The sequence below is a fragment of the Ananas comosus genome, linkage group 3 (assembly GCF_001540865.1).
Source record: "Ananas comosus cultivar F153 linkage group 3, ASM154086v1, whole genome shotgun sequence".
Classification (NCBI taxonomy): Eukaryota; Viridiplantae; Streptophyta; class Magnoliopsida; order Poales; family Bromeliaceae; genus Ananas; species Ananas comosus.
Window position 1 is genome coordinate 2,585,933 of NC_033623.1, and position 23,295 is coordinate 2,609,227.

The following is a 23,295-nucleotide window of genomic DNA, read 5'->3' on the forward strand; positions in this document are numbered from 1 at the left end:
TTTTGTAATTTTAATTTGAACATGACTCTGATTCTAGATTCTTTTATAAATTAAACAAATTAATTTTCATTATTCCTTTTTCTATTCCGACATATTTTCGTTTCTATTTTGATTTCGATTTTGAACCAAACATGTCCTAAAATGAATGCATCTTATAAAAAGAGAAAACTTCAAATATCACCCATGTGGTTTCGTATTTTCTCACTTTAGTACCATATGGTTTAAAGTGTATCACTTTCCTACCCTGTGATTTTTTTTTTTTTTTTGTTATCTCCTCTATTAATTTTTTTCGTTAACTCAGTGATAAAGTTAAAACTAAAGGGTACTTGAATGAATATTCGATAAACTATAGATAGGGTATTTGAAATTTTTTATATATGATTTAACGAAAAGTTAACAGAGAAAGTGACAAAAAGAGAAAAATAAAACTACAGGGTACTAAATTCATGCACTCTAAACTATAGGATACTAAAGTAAAAAAATGTGAAACCACAGGGTGGTATTTGAAGTTTACCCTATAAAAATAACCTAAGTTTATTTCCAAAATTGGACAAGATCTAAGACCTAACATACTAAGTAAATGAAAAAAAAAACCAATAAAGATGTACAAGCACCTATTAATTTATCTAACTTGTTTTAATAGATCAACTAAATCAGTAAATTGTACTAATAATTTAACTGAGTTATGTTATACTTAAAATTAAATTTTACAATCCTTTACAAATTAGTATTCGTCACGGTATTTAATCGATGAAGAAATGTGAATTATGAGAAGATAAGTATGACTTATAATTTAGATCAAATTATTAACTTATAGAGTTTGTAAAATATTATGAGATTTGTTTCTAATCAAAACACTTTTTCAATTTAACCAGTGCAATGAGATAAACAAAAAATGAACTAGAGCAAAATATGTAAGAAACTCTGCAATGATAATTAATTGTAATAAATGCTAATCTTTTGGGTCATGAATACATAAGTTTCATAATTTTCAAATAATTTTTAAAAATAATTAATTTATTATTTTTATATAAGTTTAGTAGCCTTATTTTTTTTTCTTTTATAAAAGTACAACACCATTTTTATCTTTAGATGTTTTTTCCTCAGATTTTTTTTTTTTTTTTATCATGTGCACATCATGCAAACATTTCTCTACTATAATTTTATCTATTCCTATCATTATATGCATTATATTTACATCATATTCAATGGATAAAATCATCTCAAAATAATAAAAAATAAGGCTACTAACAAAGTATTTGTAAATTTTACTAAAAGATACATGAGAATTAAAAAGACTTCAAATTCAAGAATTTATATGAAAATATAAATAATTAGAAAATTTTTACAATTATCTTTTATTTCATTTTCATATTTTGTTTCTGAGCCCTTAAGCCTGAATCTCATTGATTTCTCAAGCAGCTAAAATATATTAATCTGGAGACAAATGCAAAATATAAATAAAATTCACGTGAGGGTGTGTTTGGTTTTTCCAAAAATATTTCAGAAAATAATATTTTTTTGCTGAAAAAGTATTTTTGCTTGTTCGATTTTAAAAAAAATAGTTTTTATGAAAAAAAATTTCAGATTTTATAAAAAATAGTATTTTAATTCTTCAAATTTATTATGAGACAACAAAAATAAAAACTATACAAAATAATATTTTTATAAAAAAAATTTAAAAAATAAAATTTCTTTCTTTTTTGAGAAAAACAAACATTCCCTAAACCGCGAAAATTATTCTCATCCTATATGTCTCGACAGAGAGAAAATTAAGAAGAAAAATAAAAGGGGAAGCTTAAAAAAAAAAAAAAAAAAAAAAAAAAAAAAAAAAAAAAAAAAAAAACCCACCCAATGTGTTTGACATGTTCTCACTTTAATATATATTCACTCGTATTTAAGTGTATCAATTAGTTTCATATGGTTATTTGTTATCTATTTATTATCGATCCACTATTTTTTTTTCTCGTTAAATTAAGTGACAAACTTACAAAACTAACGGGTACTAAGTAAATATTCGATAATCGGATGATTATCTGAAGTTTTTTTTGTATATAATTTAAGTAAAATATTAACCGGAAAACTGACCAACAAATAATAAATGAAACCGCACATTAACTAATTGATACACTTTAAATCACATGTCCAGTAAAGTAAAAAATTGCGAAATCTATAGAAAGTATTTTGAAATTACCAAAATAAAAAAAAAAAAGAAATAAAAAAAAACCACCAACAAGGAAACAATAAGGAATAAAGATGGTCGCAAAATCCCTAAAAAATGGCTCCGGGTTTTTCATTGGCGGGTTCTCCCATCAAGTGACCTCCTCTACGCTACGAAAAATATCATAAATGATTTTGAGAACGTCCTCTGCTTAATCAAATTATTTTTCTAAGGGTGGCGTTGCGTACGTAATTAGTTTACATATACGTACTTACAATTGTAATTATTATTATTAAAAAAATTTTATTAAAAATTTTTTTTTTTTGCTTTTTGAATCGGTATTCCTGATCTGACGGTATTTAACCAACAAATTATTCAGTAATATACTAATAGATTGAAGCCAATTTGCAATGGCAGTTTTGAAACGTTACGTTCATTATTGTGCTCACCAGTTCTATACTTGCAGCAGCTAAAGAGTACCTCCTTAAATATTTTTAAATAATAAAATATAATTTTTTTATATTGTATGTAATTTCAACCATCATATATTATAATATATATAATTAATATTATATATATATATATTATATAATTATATAAATTAGTAAGTTAAATATAATAAAATTTTTAAAAATTATTTCTCTATGTGCATGCAACAAAATAAATCATTTATAGTTGCAGCACTTTCTATTGCAACTGGTGCATTTTCAACTATATGCATCTCCAACTATATTGTATTTGTAATTACATATAACCAAACAAAGATCTCTAAAATTCACCCATTCTATCATAATTTTTTTAAAATTTTTTTATATATTTTTAAAAAATGTTAATCGTATAGATGATGCCACGTAGCTGCTATAGGTATGCACATGCGAAAATACTGCTTGATGAGTTTATATTCCTCCCCCCTCCTTTTTTTTTTTAAAATTTTTTTTTAATTTTAATTTCTTGCCACTTGTTGTTTCCTCGGTGGGTGAAGCAGGGGGGAGGAGAACCTGGACGCCCCAAGGTCGCTTTCATTGAGATATTTTTCCACCAAGGAACCTGCACGGCCCCTTATCTAACTAACTGTTTTCTTTAATTATTTTTTTTTTTTTTTGCATCAATTGCACTGTTTGTTATTGATGTTTACTTGATTTGTCCACTCTTTTTTCCCGTCAAATCGCTAATCTTTAGAATTAACTGCATTGTTATTGGTTTCTAAATTTTATCAATTTTTTGTCACTTCGATTGATTTCTATGCCAGTCTTCTATTATATGGGTGCCCATTCCGTCAAATTCAATTTCACTATTCTGAACGTCGTTCTTTGTGTTTATGATGAACATCTCGACCTCGCACAAGATGTTTACTGTCTCTTTTGAAGGATCCGCAAGTCAGTATTGTAACGGATACGCCACCGACATCTTTCAGAAATTTACAAAAGTTAATGCCAAGATTGATGCTGAACAATAATTATGATCTACACTGAAGTAACTTATTTTGTCGAAAGTAAGGAGAATTTGAGCGTGATTAACTATTAAAGGCTAATTAAAGGTTTTTTCTTCTTTTCTTTTGGTGAAATTATATGGCGGATCCTCTGTCGGAACGTTGACGCTAACCATTAATTTTAAAAGCTTAAGCTGTTAAAAAAAATATAAATAATTCATTTAAAGTGTATAGAGAAAGTGCCAACGGCTCTCGATTGTGATTCGGCCCAATCAACCTCCCATCACTTCGAATATGGCTTGACCAAACCTGACATTTCGCAATTTCGAATGTAAATCGAGCCAATCTAGCCGTCATAGAACAAGATATTGACCGGTTTAAGCCGACACCGTTCGCTATGGCCATTTGAAATAAACCCCTCAGCTAGTTTTTGTTTGGATGAGACTTTCAAAAACTTTTAATTTTTTATTTAAATTATTCATAATTAAATTTAAAATTTTTTTAAATATGTTAGCTTTATTAGTTATTAACTATTAGTTAAAAATAATTAAAATCATCAAATTTGATGAAATCTCCAACCAATCTAGTGAAATCCCAATTTTAATTGACTAAAACTGCTGGCAATTCTAAAAAGTGAAATATTTAGAAGAGATAAATTTTGGAAAAACAAAAAAGTAAGTCTAGAAGTCTTTTTTTTTTTTTTGAGATATAAGTAGCATGTGAGCGTACCTCTTTCGTTTATTTTATTTAGAAATAAATTTAGCTGAAAATGTGAATCAATTAGAATTCTATCTTGGAACATCCGGTACCAATCATCAAGCTCTTTGCCACTTACATTAGGGACGGTCAGTAAAGTCAAGAAGTTGATTCGAGAAAAAAGAAACCCAAAATGTATATGTATATTTTGCACTGTAACTATCCAAGGGTTAATTTTTTTTCACACCAATCTTATAATTTTTTTTTCGTTTTTAATATTAAAAGTTTTTTTTGTACAAAATTGTCTAAACTTTTGCATGGAAGAGTATAAGATTTACACCTAAAAATTGAATGCGTGGATAGAAAAAAAGAGCAATGTTATACTGCCTGACTAAAAAGATATGTAAATCTTACACTTCATTATTCAAGAATTATTATTAATTTTTTATCGTCAATGTTTTTTTTTCAAAAATATATAATAAAAATCCTAAAGGGTTTGTAAAGGGCTTTTTTTGCAAATAGCCCCCTGACTAATTTATTTTTTAAAATTGGCCCTATCAAAAATTTATTTGCAAAAATGGCCCTGATCCCACCACGTCAGCGTCACGTCAGCGCCACGCGGGCGGGGCTGAGCCATGTGGTTAAGTTGAACACGGTGAACCATTCACCGTGTTCAATACAAGGTTTTTGTATTGGACACGGTGAATGGTTCACCGTGTCCAATACAAAATGGTTAAGTGCAAGGTGTTTATATTGGACACGGTGAATCATTCACCGTGTCCACTACAAATAATTGAGCACGGTGAATGATTCACCGTGTCCAATACAAACACTCACAACTTAGTCATTTTTGGCTAAGTTGGAGGTATTTGTATTGGACACGGTGAATCATTCACCGTGTCCAATACAAAAACCTTGTATTGAACACGGTGAATGGTTCACCGTGTTCAACTTAAACACATGGCCCAGCCCCGCCCGCGTGGCGCTGACGTGGCGCTTGCGTGGTGGGGCCAAGGTCATTTTTGCAAATAAAATTTTGACAAGGCCAATTTTAAAAAAAAAATTTGTCAGGGGGCTATTTGCAAAAAAAACCTGTTTGTAAACGTTAGGATGTACGTTTGGTGTAGGAACTACACCCTTTTTTTTTTTTGTTTTGGAATGTATAATTAGAATTTTTTAAAATACAGATAAGATAAGTGATCGAGTAAATCTTGGTCTTTTAAAACTAAAGCGTAAGATTTATATCTATAATATAGATATAAAGATTGCATTGCTCTTTCTCATTCAAATTGGTTTATGCTTTATAGCGGAGGGTATTTTCACACAATTATTTTTCTATTTTTTTAATAGAAAAACTATAGTCTTCTTGAGAAAACTCAAAACATAGCAGCTGCACCATATCATCTATATATACTCAGTTAATCACATCTCTTTTGATTTTTTAAAAAAATAATAAAAAATATAGTAAAATTGTTTTTCAAAAAATTATAATAAAAATGATAAATTCTAGAAAAATAATTTGAATCATGAGAGACACCACCACGTCGTATTATATGACTGTCATATTTTAGACTTTTTTTTTTTTTTTCTCCACCACCACCATCATCTTCATCGTCATCTGTAAATCATGGGAATGATGAAATGATGGTGATTAGGGAGGATCGATCAAAATCACCTCCACCATAATCTCCGTGCAGATCGATATATGCATCGATATGCCGTCGCCTCGATCACGTGTAGCAGGAAATTAACAAGTTTTCTTTCTATCGTTTAAATGAACTGACGTACATGCGACCCCATGCATGTACAGCATTCATCCTTATCTAGCTAGCTAGCTAGCTAGCTAGCTGTTTAATTAATTATACATCGCCTTTTAAATCACGTGAATGCAATAATTTTACATACATTGAACTATGAATTATAGGGGAATAGCATTCCAACCTTTGATGGTTGTTGGGGGTCGTCCTCGCATTGCAAATTCTTGCTCACCGGGCGGGCTATAAAGAATCTGTGCCCTACCCTACTAATTTTGAGGCTAAAATATTACCTATAATATTATATATAATATATATATATATATATATATATATAATATATATTATATATAGAGTGAGGCTACTATGGCTATCGGAAGTATGGAGTCTTCGTGCTTTCACCTCATTTTCGATGTTGCGACTTTCGAATCGTCGATCGCTCCGTTAAATATCTAGCAGTATTTGGAGTACCTAGAAAATAAATTTTATTATTTTCGATTCATTTGCCTAGTGATCGAATGGCTCAAAATCAACAAATTCACACCGTAGTGAGACCGTTTGCAATGTTACGGTGTAGAAATATTCAAATCACGTGAAATTTTGATAGAAAATTCTATTACTATTATAAATAAGATCAATATCTTTGATTTAAATTTTAAGTCATATTATTAAATTTTGTAAGATTTTTATTTTCAGCCGTTGATTTTGAGCCCTTTCGTTCATAGGCAAATGATATCGTAAAATCATAGAATTTATTTTCTAGGTACTTCAAATACTCTAGATCAAATTTAACGAGCCGATCGACGATTCGAAAGTCGGCAACATCGAAAACGAGGTGGAAGCACGGAAAGGCTCCGTGCTTCCGATAGCATAGTAGCCTCACTACTATATATAATATATATATATGAGTTGAGCTAGAAATATGTAAAAGTTCACCAAAGTGATATCGTGTGTTTTTAGCCTTGATGAGAGATGTGAGTTGAGATGATGGTGGTAGGTGTGGTAGGTAGAATAGTGTTTGATCCAAGGACTATTATAATCAAAAGTAGATCCAATGGCTAAAAACACATAAGTATCACTTGGTGATACTTGTAAAAGTATTCTAGCCCTACTCTATATATATATAGAGTGAGGCTACTATGCTATCGGAAGCCCGGAGCCTTCCATGCTTCAGCTCGTTTTCGATGTTGCGACTTTCGAATCGTTGATCCGGCTCCGTTAAACTTGATCTAGAGTATTTGGAGTATCTAGAAAATAAATTTTATTATTTTTCGTATCATTTGCCTAGTGACGAATGGGCTCAAATCAAAAATTTCAATGGCCGTAGTGAGCGTTGCAAGTTTAACGGTGTAGAAAAATCCAAATTCCGTGAAATTTTATAGAAAATTCTTTATTACTACATAAAACAAGACCAATTATATTTGATTTAAAATTTAATGTCATATTATTACATTCTGTAGATTTTTATTTCATTCGTTGATTTTGAAGCCCCTTCGTTCACTAGGCAAATGATATCGTAAATCATAAATTTATTTTCTAGTATTCCAAATCTAGATCAAGTTTAACGGAGCCGATCGACGATTCGAAAGTCGCAAATCGAAAACGAGCTGGAAGCACGAGGCTCCGTGCTTCCGATAGCATAGTAGCCTCACTTATATTATATATATTATATATATATATAGAGAGAAGAGAAGAGAGAGAGAGAGAGAGAGAGTAGAGCTACTATACTATCGGAAGCATAAAGTGGTTGGTGCTTTCGATTTTTTAATAATGCAATATTTTTTTAAAACAATGTAATTTTATTTTAACAGTACAACTTTATCTTTTTTTTTTCTTATTCTCTTAATTTTTTATTTTTAGTTAAATTTTTTTTTATTTTAAGCAAACAAAAGTACTTGATCAAAAATGCTCCCGTGCACCCCCGCTCTCCTCGCCTCTGGCCTCGCCGAGGCCGCACTCGTTGTTGCCCTCTGGGACGCCACGCTCGCCGCCGCCCCGCCCTCTTCATCGGCGTCGTCGTGCTCTCCTCCGTCTCCATATCGCTTGTTGCCGGTCCTTGGTGAGCGCGGTGGATCGCGTGCCCCCTTCCTTGCTAGCGAGCTTCTTGGTGCTGAGAAGCGCTTCCTTTTCGTCGTTGGCGACGGTGGTGAGGACGACAGATTTTCAGAAATGGGTTACTGGATGAAAAATCTGCTGTAGTGGAGGTGGAGGTGGAGGTGGAGGTGGGTTGTGAAGGACCGCAGATTCAATGGAGGAGTTTCAAAGAGAGAGAAAAACAAGAAGGTTACGGCGGGGCCTCAGCGGGATCGGAGGCAAGGAAGGTACGGCGTGCGCGAGCGAGGGCGAGGGCGTGAGGGGCAGAGTCGGAGGCCGGGGCCGTTTCCGACTCCGCCTCCACCAACTTCTTCAGCGAGAAAAAAAAAACGCGAGAAGAAAAAAGAAGAGAGAAAAAGGCATAAGGGTATTTTGGTCAGCTTGTTGAAAATTCTGATCGAATTTGTAAAATCGAGAAAAGCGGTCCAATTTTGTAAAAGCTCAAAACTTGTAAATTTTTTTTACAATTGGCCTAAATTATATTATATATATAATAAAATTATCTTATAAAGTGTTTGAGAGGGTAAAAATTGCATGTATTTTTTAGAATATAGTTAAACTATAATTTAAAAAATGAGCTAAAAAATAAATCCAGTACTCCAGCCTAAAGGAAGATTTCATCATTTTCGGGCTCCGTCTTGTCAAATCTCATATTTTAAAAATTTAAATTCAAAATTTAAATTTTAAATTTTGAGATAAGATTTTTAATTTTATATTTTAAATTTAAATTTTATAATATGAAATTAAAAATTTAAAATTTAATTTAAATTTTAAATTTTAAAATTTAGATTTTTAAAATTTCATTGGAAATATAAATATAAAATAGAAAATATAAAAGGTTCAATTTTAAATTTATTTTCAAAATTTTAAATTTTAAATGTAAAATTTGAATTCTTTAATTAAAAATTTCAAAATTTTAATTTAGGTTTCAATTATTAAATTTTTAAGATGTTAAATTTAGTATTTCAAATATAGATTTTAAATTTTAAATTTTACTTTTTTAAAATTGTATAGTATTAATTACTAGGATTCCTACAGAATTAAATGTACAACTTACATTCAAAATGTTACAGAATTTTCTATTTTATGTATATGGAAATTCCAGAATATAAACTCTATAAAACTTTTTCGCTATGCAGCAAAATAGGACCTAAGTGCACACCTTTTCTGAAATGTACACCATACATTTCATTCATTCTAATATCAGAATACTTTACTAGTCGTATCAATATAACTAGCAAAAAATATCTCGCTTCTAAAATAGATGGGTGTATAATGTACACTCTTTTTGTGTGTAAAAATAGCATCCATCAATTTTTATATAAAGGAGTCTGACTACTATATATACTCTTGTGAGTATAAATTTTTTGTACTCATAAGTTTTCGACCGTTAAATCTATGTACCCTTTTGACCATTTTCATATGTTAGATCATATTATTAAACCAACCAACCACTCAATCCTAAGAGACCACTATCATCTTAATCGGGAATCATTATCATCACAATCACACATCTGTTATTCAAGAGTCGAAAACTTATGAATAACAAAGGAGTCTATACTCATAAAAATATAATAATCCTAGCCTTATATAAAGATTGTTTAGATACCGTTAATCTCATCCGTCACATTAAATTATAATTTTAAAATATTAATAATAAAAAAAATTATTATTATTGGCGGTTCATGGAGAGAGTACTTATGCACCGAGTGCAGGCAATAATTTCCCATTAGTGGGCCCCCCGAAGTGACGTGCTTGTGCTTCGTCGGGTCGTCCCACTCGCTGCCGTCACGCCTAAGGTAATATCGTCTGCTCCCCTTTTTTTAGGAAGAGAAAAAAATTTTTATAGACATGGTCCCTAAATTAATTAGTTTGGGAATCATGCGGATGGGCGCCGTGTGGTCCATCCGACGGCCACCGATGGAAAAAAAAAAAAAATTTGCCTTGTGTTTTTAGAGAGAGAGAGAGAGAGAGAGAGAGAGAAAGCAGAAAAGGGCACTCGTCGAATCGGCCACGTCGCGCCCATTCGTACCGTCCTCAAACTATTTGTTCAGAGACGGTGTCCATAAAATTTTTGTCCGAAAGGAAAGATATTTAGCGGTTTCCCGCCCCCGTGAATCTCCGCAAATGGTTTAATAGTGATGGCTTAGAAACTAGATACGTATTCAATTTGGACTTGAATTTCCCACATTACTTAGATTAGGAGGAAAAATAGCTAAATTGCATCTTTGGTCCTCAAACTTTAAAGCCGGATAAATTGCATGTTTGATCCTCAAACTATAAGTTGAGGGAACTTTGGTCCTCAAATTTTAGACCCGATGATCTCTACCAATACCCGCGGTTATTACCTGCGGATTACCTGCAAATTTGCGGGTATGAGTACTAGTTCTTTTTATTCGAAAAATTGCGGGTAAAATAAATAGATGTATGTTAAATTATAGAAGTACTTGCTAAATTAAAGAAAATTTTTCTATAAATATCTGTTTTCTTACTTTCCTTCTTTGAATATTCAAAATCTAAGTTTTGCCCTCTTAAAATTTTAAAAATATTTTCAGATGGGCACGATATTAATGGAGAGGACAAAATAACTAAATTAAACATACTTCTTCTATAAGAAAAAAAAAAAATTTAATGTAAATTTGTCATTTTAAAGGACAGTTTTGATATAAATTATAAAAAATGTATGGAATAATAATAAAATTTGACGGAGGGAGACTAAATGCAACAATTTGAAATGTTGAGGGAGTAAAATATATATAGGCTTTTGAAAGTTAGGAAGAAAAAGTAAAAAAAGCAAGTATTTATAAGTAAGTTTTCTGTAGGAAGCATAAAATAGTTGGTGCTTCCGGTTTTTTAGCCCTTAGATAAAAAATTCTACGGTTGGGAACTTGGGATTATAGCGGTCTCCTTAGGGTTGAGTGGTCTCCTACATAGTTAGTTAATTCGGATTCGGCAAAAATTCGGTACGGGTATAGTTCGGATAAAATTCGTCTTCTAATTTTTAAATTCGTTGAAAAATACGGCTAAAAAACGGATTCATCAATTATTCGGATACGTGATTTATTCGGATATTATACGTTTACCAATTAAAAGTTTGGGATAAAAAATTTGGCTATTAAATTAAATTTTTTTCTCTCAAGATTTATGCTATTAGCATAAATATTCATATCTTTTACAAATATAGAAATAAATAGCTACAAAATTAAGATAAATTAAAATTTGAGTACCAATATAGGAATAAATAGCTACAAAATTACAATAAATTAAAATTTGAGTACCAAAGTGTCACCTTCCTCATAGTTTGAGGACCAAACATCTGATTTATCCTTTAAGACTTGAGATACTTCCGTACTAAAATTTAAATTATAGCAATCAAGTTCTACATTCAATTTAGTTGGTTAAATAGTAATACATCACTAACATAATACTGATGTTGAATATTATAATTGATAAATAATATGATTACTAGTGTAGTGACCCACGCGATGCAATAGTTAGATAATAGGAGAAAAAAATATAAAATGCTAATAAATTATATTTTTATAAATTTTTTAAATAAATACATAGGATGAGTCATAGAAAGTTATAGCAAATTAAGAATTGTTTATTTACTATATTTAGGAAAATACAATTAGGAGTTCATATCAAGATTAATAAAATTAATCCAAATATATATAACCAATCTACATGATCAAATTCAAATTCTCTACCATCTAGAAGCTAAAAGTTAAGGCATCAAAAAAAAAATTCTACCCAAAATAAAAACACCATCAAACATTTGAAGGTTATCATTAAAATACAATTTATTTCAATAAGGATTAATGAAAAGTAATGACAAGTTCAAATAATTTGCATTAATGACGTAGCCATTATCTTTTCTTCTCTCATCGAAAACAAAAGGGTCTAAAAAATTCATGGCTGCAACAGTTGCTAAATGGTTATCCAACTTGCTTTGCCATCTAAGCTTTTACCCATATGTCCGAAAAATACAAATAGCGTAGAAGATTAAATAAGGTTATTTATAAAGGAGTATTTCATTAAATATAAATTGATACATTTTTCTAATTATCATTGCTTATCTCATAAGCATGTAGAAATGAGATAGCTCTATGAACCAAAGCACATTATATAACTTTAGAAATAAAAATAAAAACTTATATAATTATATATGATCTGCAAAATAGAACCAAATTTGACATAAGCTTATAATTGGCCGCAGATTATCGGATCAAACGATAATCTCCTTACATGTCAGAGCAGATTGTACATATATTAGAATGTATTCATGAAAAGCTACATAACAGATAGGGCAAAAGAGTAAATCAAATCCATACACATTAAACAAATAAACAAACAAAACTTTAATAGATAGACAATTCACGTATAGTTTCTTATGATAAATAATAAAAATTTTAATTTTAATTTATTATGACCTTTAACATTCACGTATCATAGTAAATAATGGATGAAATAATGGATGCAGTTACCTAACAGCCAAAAGTTAGTTAAATATTGTCGATCCTATGCAAGAAAAACTAAATCAAACCAAATCGATAATCAATAGTTTATCCTTGATTCATTCAATAAATTAAAAGAAAAAAAATGAAATATCTGAATAACATTAAAAAAGATATTATCACCTGCATTAATGGTGGTCTTAATTGTGTCTTTAGATCGCAAATTTTGATGCTCCTATAGAATTTTAGCACTATAAGACATCTTACAGAAATGAAAAAAATTACAAACTATATATTTGTAATGAAACAAAATTCCCATAAATCAATAACATTATAGGATACAATGTACTTTCCTCCTATAGTAAATATGTGTAAGAATTAAAGTAATTAGGTTTTAAAGCAAAATGCATCAAGTGTTTACTATCAAACAAATTCCTAATAATTCAACACCTCTTTTATATCCTTCCCACTCAATTTTTTTTTTTTGAAAAGACCTTTGCCCTCATTGTTGGATCATCTAACGCTTATCCGATAATGGCTCCAGCAAGAACTCCAGCCATGGGCTCTAGCGCGCCACCACCACTGTCACGCCCCGATCCCCGCCAATTTGGTCGGGTTCGGGCCACGTCAACAGACGCCGAACGGACAGAGCCTCCCTTCTCGCCCAAGGCTCTAGCAACAAATATAATAAAGCCATTCAACGAAGAGATTTGCAATTGTACAAGGTTTGCACGAGGGCAAGCAACAACGGAAGTGAAAGCTCTATACTAAAACATATAACCATACACGATATTTGATTACATTTTAACCAGATACAAGTAAACTACAACTATTACATTCTTTTTTCATTCACTAACAAATTCTTTTACATGCTTGTCATTCTCCCAAAATACATGATTGTTTACAACTTTACAATTCTAAATCAACAAAAGAAAGTTGATATATGAACCAAAAAGGGAATGACTAAAATGCATAACTTCGGTGGCCACTAGCTATGGCGCGATACCCTTGCCTCGATCCTCCGCCGCCCCGCTCACGCTTGGATCTGTAGGGTTAGTGGTGTGAGAACTACAAAGAAGTTTTCAGTGGATTCGGCAACCGACCTCGACTTACCCACTAGGTCTATTCAGGCATAAGTATTTCAAAGGAAAGGAAAAGTAGCCAACACTGATGCTAATACTATATCTGCAAGAAAGCTGTCAGTGAATATATATAATCAAATATGAATGATTATGCATGCATGCTCTTTTCATAAGTATACTTTGACTTTTACCCAATCTTACCGGTTAACCTTGTTAACCCCAATAACTCACAACCTAAAATCCCTTTTGTTCGGGGAGGCTCTAAGCACTACAAGACCCGAGGGACCGTCTTCGGAGACCGCGCTCCCCGTGGTGACAATTTTCGGAACGCACCGCTTGAGGGGGAGCTACCACCCTCAAGCCAAGACTTATCGTGAGTATCGATCCACTTCCCAGTTAGGGAATGTATAGCCACTAGTGACAATGCCACTATCATAATAGGTTTCTACCTATTTGTTCTTATCACTTTCTAAGTCATTCTTGTCACAATGCCATTAATTGTTAAACCTTGTTTAACGATTCATGTTTCGATGCCGATCATGTCTCTAATGTCAATGTCACATTTATTTACTATTATCTTGGTCCAAGTCTCACATTCATACAATCTTTAGGGTTCTACCATACATGTCCATTATGGTTCGGTCATTCTCTATATGCAACTACATTAGAAGCATATAAATGATCTGTAACCAAGTTTCACATGTAAAATTATCCTATCATGCATGAATGATTCTATATACAAGTATGCTCAACAAAGGTGAAAATAGATATAAAGGAGAATCCGATGATTCCGGCGTGCACCCCCCACCTTGAATATTGTAGTAGAGTTGTAGTTCAACTCTCGCGATTTTAGGGCACCTATCCCGCGATCTAAATCCAAAAATAAAGTCAAATTAGGCTCTATATACAAGATCTCTTACTTAAGCTTTTCGTAACGTCAAACGGAGTTGTCCCACTCGTCGGGAATACCTCTAATTAGATTTTCAAGAGGTCAATTTACCTCGTAAACAACCGAAGGCAAAAACCCAAAATCCATGCCCTAACAATGCAATAATGGGATTTTTCCTAGATTAATCTCATCTCTAAGCAAAAGCTAGCTTAGAATTAATTAGGAAGCATTCTAATACCATTTCCAAGCCTTTCCATCCCTAGGGTATCTACTATGAACCCTAGTTAACCACCATTAGAGCACATAGAGCTTTCATGGATTTTCATGGAGCTCATGTCTCAACAATGTTTCTAACCTTGTAAGAAACTCAAAACTTCAAAACTTAGGGTAAAAATCCAAACCCTAGATGTGTTCTTGCATAAAACTTACCTTAGCCCTAAGCTCCTCCAAGTCCTTTGTCACGCCCCGGGGCCCCTTTTCAGTTTAAAACAATGCAGGAGCAACACTAACAATGCAGTCGCCTAAACGACCGCTACCAAACCCTGGGCTACACCCTAGTAGCCCCACTGAAGTCGCGACCGTAACTGGTCTAAGCACCGTCTCCATGGAGACACTCGCAACAGCTCTCGTGTCCTAAGTAGAGAGAGTGGCCTGGGCGTCGGCAGTCATGACACTCGCCTAGGCCCAGAGATCACTGGCCTTTCAAGGTCCCACCTGACAGGAATGGCAACACCTGGGGAATGTCGTCCCACCACTCGATGTCCGAAAAAGTACATCGCCACTACTCCCGGCTTAGACACCAGCCTGTGCAAACCGTAACACATACAGAAACACCATGCACTTCGATTTTACCAATCTAGAATGCACACCGGGACACAAGCCCAAACCCCGCACTCACGTGCCTATACACCGTAGGTCTTCCAAAGGGTCAACCTAACCGATGGTTCAGTTCATTTGGTTCAGTTTCATTTACTTTTCAAAACAACCTGTGAATGGTGTTGTGGTTGTAACCTCGCTCTGATACCACTTTAATCTGTCACGCCCCGGGGCCCCTTTTCAGTTTAAAACAAAGCGGAAAANAGCGCCACTAGTTCCAGGACAGCTGAACCGGTCGAAACGAGCTATTGGATCGCTATGAACGGAGTCCGATACGCGCCGGAAGCCAACTCTACTCCGTGGCTTCTCCGGAAAACCGGAGTTACTATTCACTTAAGTGAAAACTAATAATCGCGTATCTTCTCCATTTTAGCTCAGTTTCTCCTGAAACTTGACGAGTGCTTATGTAATTAAATTACACACATAAACATCATCAACAGAGAATTAGTTGCACTGTCAAAAAAAATCTCAGTCCTTACATCCTTCTTGTTGGAGAGCTTCTAGAGCCTTCAAAACCCTCAAAAATCCTTCTCCAAGCCTTCTTCTCCTTCTCCTTTGCCTTGGTGCAAAGCTTCTAGAGAGAGAGATGGAGAAAAAATGAGAGGGAGAGAGTTCTCCTTGCTGCTGTGAGTAAAAGGGAGAGATGGGGTATTTATAGGTTGCAACAATAGCAACTAGGCCCCCCAAAAATTCTTATTTACAGCAGACCAATTTGGTACTATCAGACCAAAGTGTACCGGTACACGGGTTTTTGTACCGGTACAAAGTTGCGCAGAGGCAAACCCGAGAGCAGCCTCCACAGATTTTACCAAAGTGTACCGGTACAAACCAGGGGTGTACCGGTACACTTCCGCGAAATAACTCAAACCCGAGAGCAGCTATCTCTTGGTTTGCTGGCCTGTACCAGTTACAACTCGATGGTTGTACCGATACATTTTGCCCAGAATGCAGTTTTAGCTCCGATTCGACTCTACTTCGCACCGGTCGATGCTAAAACCTTCCTAACTCTTTCTAAACTTACTTTTAACTCTTCCAACATTGTTGGAATGCTAGACGGAACTTGTCCAACTATTTCTCTCGACAACTTTAACCAATTTGGGTAAAGTTCGATATTCGCTATCGGATTTCAATATGTTACAACCACATCAAGGAGAGCAGAGAAAGGGAGGGGAGAGAGAGAGAGAGACAAAGCTTGAAAGGGCTTTGAGTAAAGAAGTGGAATTTGAAGTTGGATTTTGATGAGTACTATAAAAATTAAGAGGAAGATAGAGACGGAGATCGAAAGGATGGTCTCTTCTACCGAAGAGATGTGAGAGGAATAGACACGATCTCTTTCTTTTACACTATAGGCTACATCTTCAATGAATAGAGAGATGAATAATAAAGTAAGTAGGCCCCACAATCAAAACTTAAGGTAATCTTGACACGTGGACATAATTATAAGAATTCATTATAATTTATAGATTATAGATTATAGATTTCTAAGATACCACAATACGACCATATTAGTAAAGTATTAATATTTAGTCAACTTAATTAAACAGGCGAATTTAATTGCACTAATTTACAAAAATTGAATAAAAATTATAATAAATTAAAATTTAAGAACCAAATTGTCGTGGTCCTTAAAGTTTCAGAGCCAAAAATACAATTCAGCCAAAAAAAAAAAAAAAAAAAACATTGCTACATATACACTCCAAAAAATGAGTGTATATTTTATACCCACTCATTGGTGGGCCAATAATTGACAATTGTCTTGTCAAATTTTTTTTTTAATACTAAAAGATCATAGATTTTTTTTAAAAATCCTTGGATAAAGGAGCATAATATCTACGCCCCATTTTGGGGATAGCATGTTGAGGATAAAACTTTAGTAGAGAGCCGCGCAACAATGTTCCATTGGAGAGTTTTTGATCCGTTGTTATGTATTAATTTTATTTCTATCCAAAAATTTAAATATTTTTTAATATTAAAATTTAAAATAAATTTAAATATAGAGAAAAAAAATCTTATAATAAGTAAACAGAAATTTTTTTTGGCCTTTTTGCATAAAAAATCCACTTATTTTGGGCTTTTGCAAAATCAGGTCATCTTTTTTGTTTTTGCAGATTCGGTCCGCTTTTTCAGCAAACTGACCAAAATACCCTTATTACTTTTTCTCTTTCCTCTTTCTCTCTCCTCTTCGTTTCTCTCGTTTTTTTTTTCTCGCCGAAAAAAAAAGAGGCGGACCGGACCGTCGCCTTCTTCTTCACCGTCGCCTCCCTCCTCACCCTTCTCTCCACCGCCCGCGACCCCCTCCTCCTCTCCACCGCCCGCGACCCCCTCCTTCTCTCCCTCGCCGCCGCCGCCGAGCCCACCCCCACCGTCGTCTCCGTCGCCGTCGCCGAGCCCACGGCCATGGTGGCGGCGGCGAAGGCAGAGGAGAGCGGGAGGGAGGGGAGGGGAGGGGGTCGCGCGACTCCATGGCCACCACCACGCCCCTCGTCCGACGAGTTGGTGAAGCGCGACTCCGGCGAGTCCGGCCGGTACACCGAGTTGGCCATCTTGTACATGCAGCCCAACGACGGCGAGGCGGAGAAGAAGACGACGGCGAAGAAGAAGGCCTAAACTGGATGCGGAGGCCGAGGCGGAGAAGAAGACGACGGCGAAGAAGAAGAAGGGGAGGCCGAGCAGCAGGGCGCAGGAGGGGGAGGCGGAGGCGCAGCCGGCGCCGACACCGGCGCCGCGCGTGTTCTTATCCGTCGGCGCTGCCCCTCCTTCCGCCGCCGCGCAGAAGCCGATGACCAGCGAATGGTGTAATGGTGCAAATGGTGTAATGGTGTAATGGTGCAAATGGTGTAACGGTATAATGGTGCAAATAGTATAATGGTGTAATGGTGCAAAATTGTTATGGTGTAATGGTGCAAATGGTGTAATGGTGTAATGGTGCAAAATGGTGTAATGGTGTAATGGTGTAATGGTGCAAATGGTGTAATGGTGTAATGGTGCAAAATTGTAATGGTGTAATGGTGTAATGGTGCAAATGGTGTAATGGTGTAATGGTGCAAAATTTTAATGGTGTAATGGTGTAATGGTGCAAATGGTGTAATGGTGTAAATGGTGCAAATGGTGTAATGGTGTAATGGTGTAATGGTCCCTACTCCTCGCCGGCGCCGGCTGAGCCTCCGCCTCTCCCTCCTGCGCCCTGCCGCTCGGCCTCCCCTTCTTCTTCTTCGCCGTCGTCTTCTTCTCCGCCTCGGCCTCCGCATCCAGCCCGACCCCGTTCGTCGCGGTCGCTGCCGCTGTCGTTGTGGCGACGGGATCGGGCTGGGGGTCTGCGGCGCCGGCGCCGGCTGTGCTTCCGGCTTCCCTTCCTGCGCCCTACCGCTGGGCCTCCCCTTCTTCTTCTTCGTTGTCGTCTTCTTCTCCGCATCCAGCCCGACCCCGTTCGCCGTGGCCGCTGCCACCGCGGCGACGGGATCGAGCTGAGGGTCCGCGGCGGCGGGGGAGAGGAGGAGGGGGTCGCGGGCGGTGGAGAGGAGAGTGAGGAGGGAGGTGACGGTGATAAAGAAGGCGACGGTTAGGTCCGCCTTTTTTTTTTCGGCGAGTAAAAAAAAAAGAGCGACATAAACGAAGAGGAAAGAGAAAGAGGAAAGAGAAAAAGTAATAAGGGTATTTTGGTCAGTTTGCTGAAAAAACGGACCGAATCTGCAAAAACGAAAAAGATGACCCGATTTTGCAAAAACCCAAAAAAAATAAATTTTTTATGCAAAAAGGCCAATTTTTTTTGGTCTTTTATTTTCAGGAAGTTCTTTTGGAAGAACGATATTAATTATTAAGTAGTACCATGTCTTCTTTAACAAGTTTGAATTAACCTATTCATAGATCACACTAGTGGAGCCATCCGTATGTTACGTGTGGATCGAATCATTAAAAATAAATAAATAAATAAACTAAATAAAAAAGAAATAGCACGAAAAAAAAAGCAAGAAATTATAAAATAAAAAAAAGCAACTTAAAAAGAAATAACTATTGCTGTAATAAAAATATAGGAATAAAAATCTAAAAGGGATACAAAAAGAATAAGGATAAAATTATAAGAATAATAAAGCATCGATCGATTTTGTTCAATTAATAATTTCATTCAAAGAAAAAAAAATTGTTAAATTATCTAATAAATTTTAGAATATTTAATTGTTAAAATTAAAAGCTAACAAATTATATTTTGGATATTTAAGAAGATTTTGAATATAAAGTTGATCGCTCGGACTATAAATATGTCATTGAAGTGTGTAATTCTCTCAATTAAATTAATTTAAATAAGTAATTAACTTAAGTTTTATCTATCTCTCTTTTATTTTTTATTGTATAATTTATATCTATGCGATCAATATTATGAAACCAAAATTTATATTTAATACATACAATCTAAATTATTTAAAAAATTATATATAAACTATTATATATTTGAAATTTTTATAATGAGAGAGAGAAAAAATAGATTGAATTTAAAAGAAGACTAATCTCATCCTCTTGTGTCAAAATTAGTGGAGAGAGAAAAAAGAAAAACTAAGATGAAAACGAAAGTAAAAAAAATAAAAAAAACTAATTAGATAAACTGGGCGCAACGCCGTCTCCCTCCACCCTTCACCCCTTAGATGTAGTGTCCCTGAGGTTTAGCTGTTTGGGAGACTTCAGCATTTGAGGCTTGTCGACACGTTTGGCAGGTGTTGGGACAAGTCAGAGTCATTTTGGCACGAATTAGATGCAAAATGGACTCAGCGCAGTGCGAGAGTGAAGTTCTGACACTGAAATCTGCGTGCAGGATTTCAGTGTTGAGTACCGGTACCTGGGTTCAGTACCGGTGCCCCAGAGAGATTACAGAACTAAATGCTCTCAGGTTTGCTGTCACGCCCCGGATTACACGTTCCCCGGGCACGCCGACAAATCCGCCGTATACAAAGAAATTTTCCCTGTATACGAAGCGATAGCTGTACCTGTAAATCAAACACTACTACGAACAGTAGTAGAGAGCTGCTAGAGAAAACTGAAGCTAAATAAAACAGAGTTCATATACATAGTTCAGATCCAAAATACAGAGCTACTCGCACTGGCGAGTTAAGTCAACTATGTACATAAACTCAAAACAAAACATCTACCTGCAGTAGGGCACCTCTAGCTCAGCACGTCGGATAGGGCTCTAACTCGCGACGCCCTTGCCTCGATCCTGGTCCGCAGACGGTGCAGCAGCCGGAACCTGTGGCTCTGCAAAAATATAGGTAACAACTGGGCGTGAGAACTACTGTAAAAACAAGTAGTCCTCAGTGGGTACCGCCCAAAACAACATCGGTCACCCACTAAGTCTACAGAAGGGAGCAAGGATAGAAGGAAAGCAGGAAGCATACTCTACCGCTATCATCCACTACACTATCATGCTCTACACTAACCAACTGTAGGAAATGTCAAATCTGACCCAATCCAATCGGGACTGTAAGCATACCCGTCCCCGGGACTGTGAATACACCCGTCCCTGCCCCGTTGCGACTATCAGGCTCTATCCACACTAACTGGTCCGTGGAGAGCAAGTCCAACTGGCATGAGCGACACCAACGCAAAAGCACAAGCCTGACTCCGGAGTGGCACTCGTGGGCGCTACCCAACCGAGTATGCAGCGTATCTCTGTCGAGCTCAATCAGGCTCCAACTAGCCAAAGTCAAGTAATCGACTCAAACTGGTCTAACAACCAACAGGTAAGTGCCCTCGGCACAATCTGACGCCAAAAAGGCGATACGGGTCCACCGTCAACTCTGACGGCACCCAACAGTCCGAAACGACCTGAACGACCCTGTAAAAATCCACTCGGCGAACCAGCACGAGTGTAAATACATTCTAAACTACCTGGAGTACTCGTCTCGAAGAAACTGCGACAGTACAATTTTCTAACGGCTCCTAGAGCTAAATCAGGTAGTTAACTGGTGACAGGTCCAAATCGCAGGTTTTCTCCTAATTCAATTTCCAAGTCCAACATGTATAATCTATTTACTTGATAAAATATGCTCGAAAATTTAGATTTTACATTTCTAACAATAATCCATGAATTTGAGCTAACATTAATTCCGAAATCAAGATTCGTACATGTCGACCAATAAGAACTTAGGAGTAAAGCCGATGTAACCCACCTCGCACGCTAATCCCAGGCAGCGGAACACTCCCCTCAGCTGCGACACCACCTGCTGGGTCGACTGAAAACGTCCGATTCTCGCAATCGAGCTAACTCCAAGCTATCAACGTCGCAAATCCACAATTCAGTCCAAAAATACAGCAGCAGAGAAGGGAAGGGTTTCGACCAAGCTAACCTTCACCAAAAATCACAAGTAAGGGCTTCGTGGATTCCTCTCGAAGTCCCGAATCCAACGAGCCAAGTCTCGTCGCAATCCGATGCTCCTACGTCGAGAACGAGCCAAAATACAAACAGTCGACGGTGAAATTCAGCAAACAACGTCTCTTCGAGTTGAAGTAGTAAGAATTTGCCCAAAAATCCAAAGAAATGCTGAATACTCACCTCGACAACACCGAGCACCGCTGCGACAGCAAAACGGCGAAAACCTCCGCTCGCCCGGCCTCCTCGTGCTACCACGGTGTCAAACACGTGCTCGAACGGTTCCGCGGCGCGACGTCGGCGACGGATTCTCCAACCGAGCTCTCCCCGGTCAAACCAAGCTAGAGAGAGAGAGGAAGAAGGAGCAGCAAGAACACTCCCTCTCAAGAGCTCTACGCCTGTATATAGAAGTAGGTGGGGTGGTGATACAAACGAGGGAGAGAAAAGACCAAAACACCCTCTCACCTACCCTGGTGTACCGGTACACGGGATCGCGTACCGGTACAGGAAGCCAAACCGAGAGCAGTAGGCGCTCAGCCAGTATAGTGTACCGGTACACCTCGCTGGCTGTACCGGTACAACCAGCAGGAAAATCTGCTATTTCGCAGATTTCTTCGCTGAAGGCTGCTCTCGCGTCCGACGGAGTCCGTTTTGCGTCTATTTGACGCCAACGCGACTCGGGCTTGTCCCGACACTCTCTAGAGCTGTCGACAAGCCCCCACAGCCAGACACCAGGGATCTCACATTTGCGCAGTTTGATGCTGAGTATCGGTACTTGTTGGTGAGTACCGATACTAGAACTGAGTATTGGTACTACATCGGAGTAGTACCGGTACCCAGCGTGCGAGTTTAGTTGGCTGCGTGTCGGGTATCGGTACCCAAATTAAGTACCGGTATCCAGGCGACAGATTTGAGTTGGTGAGGGGTAGTTTGGTCATTTTGATTGTCGACTATTCCAACCGACCCCCAGCTCATATATATGTGTTGGAAGTTTCGAGAAACACATATAGCTTTTCCTTTCTCAATTTCTCTCGAGCTTCTCTCTTCATCTCGTTGGGAACTTGAGGAATGAGCTGATGTTCCTTCTCGTCGTCTTGGAGGTTCGCTCGTGTGCCATGGTTGAGTCCGGTTAAGGCCGTTGGAGGTCGAGCAAGCGCGCAGAGTTTCTCTCTTCGACTTCTAGCCGGTGTTGGACAAGCGTTCGAGATTGATTAATGTTTACCAAAATCGTCGAATTTCCTTTTAAGTCATAGAAGTTGCAGCATATGTTTTCTTATCTCGATCACCTTGTTTAGTAGCTCGAATTTGTAGATTGCATGCTTTATATGAAATTTGAATTTGGAGCATCATTTAGTGATTTTAAATGTAGCTATATATGCTGAACTGTGATTTGACTTAGGAGAAAACTTGTTAAACCAACACTGTCATTTTTCGAAAAGTTAACCGAATTAGCTTCAGGAGCTATTGTTCTTTTGTATCTCCGCTGTTAGTGCGTAGTG

At 36.3% G+C, this 23,295-nt stretch overlaps 1 long non-coding RNA gene across 1 annotated transcript; it reads right to left on the reverse strand.

Moving 5' to 3' along the window:
- Nucleotides 20,633-22,272, reverse strand: LOC109708282. Its single transcript, XR_002215705.1, has 3 exons — nt 21,774-22,272; nt 21,597-21,698; nt 20,633-20,682 (listed from the first exon to the last, which is right to left on the reverse strand). It is a non-coding gene; the product is annotated as an uncharacterized LOC109708282 (long non-coding RNA).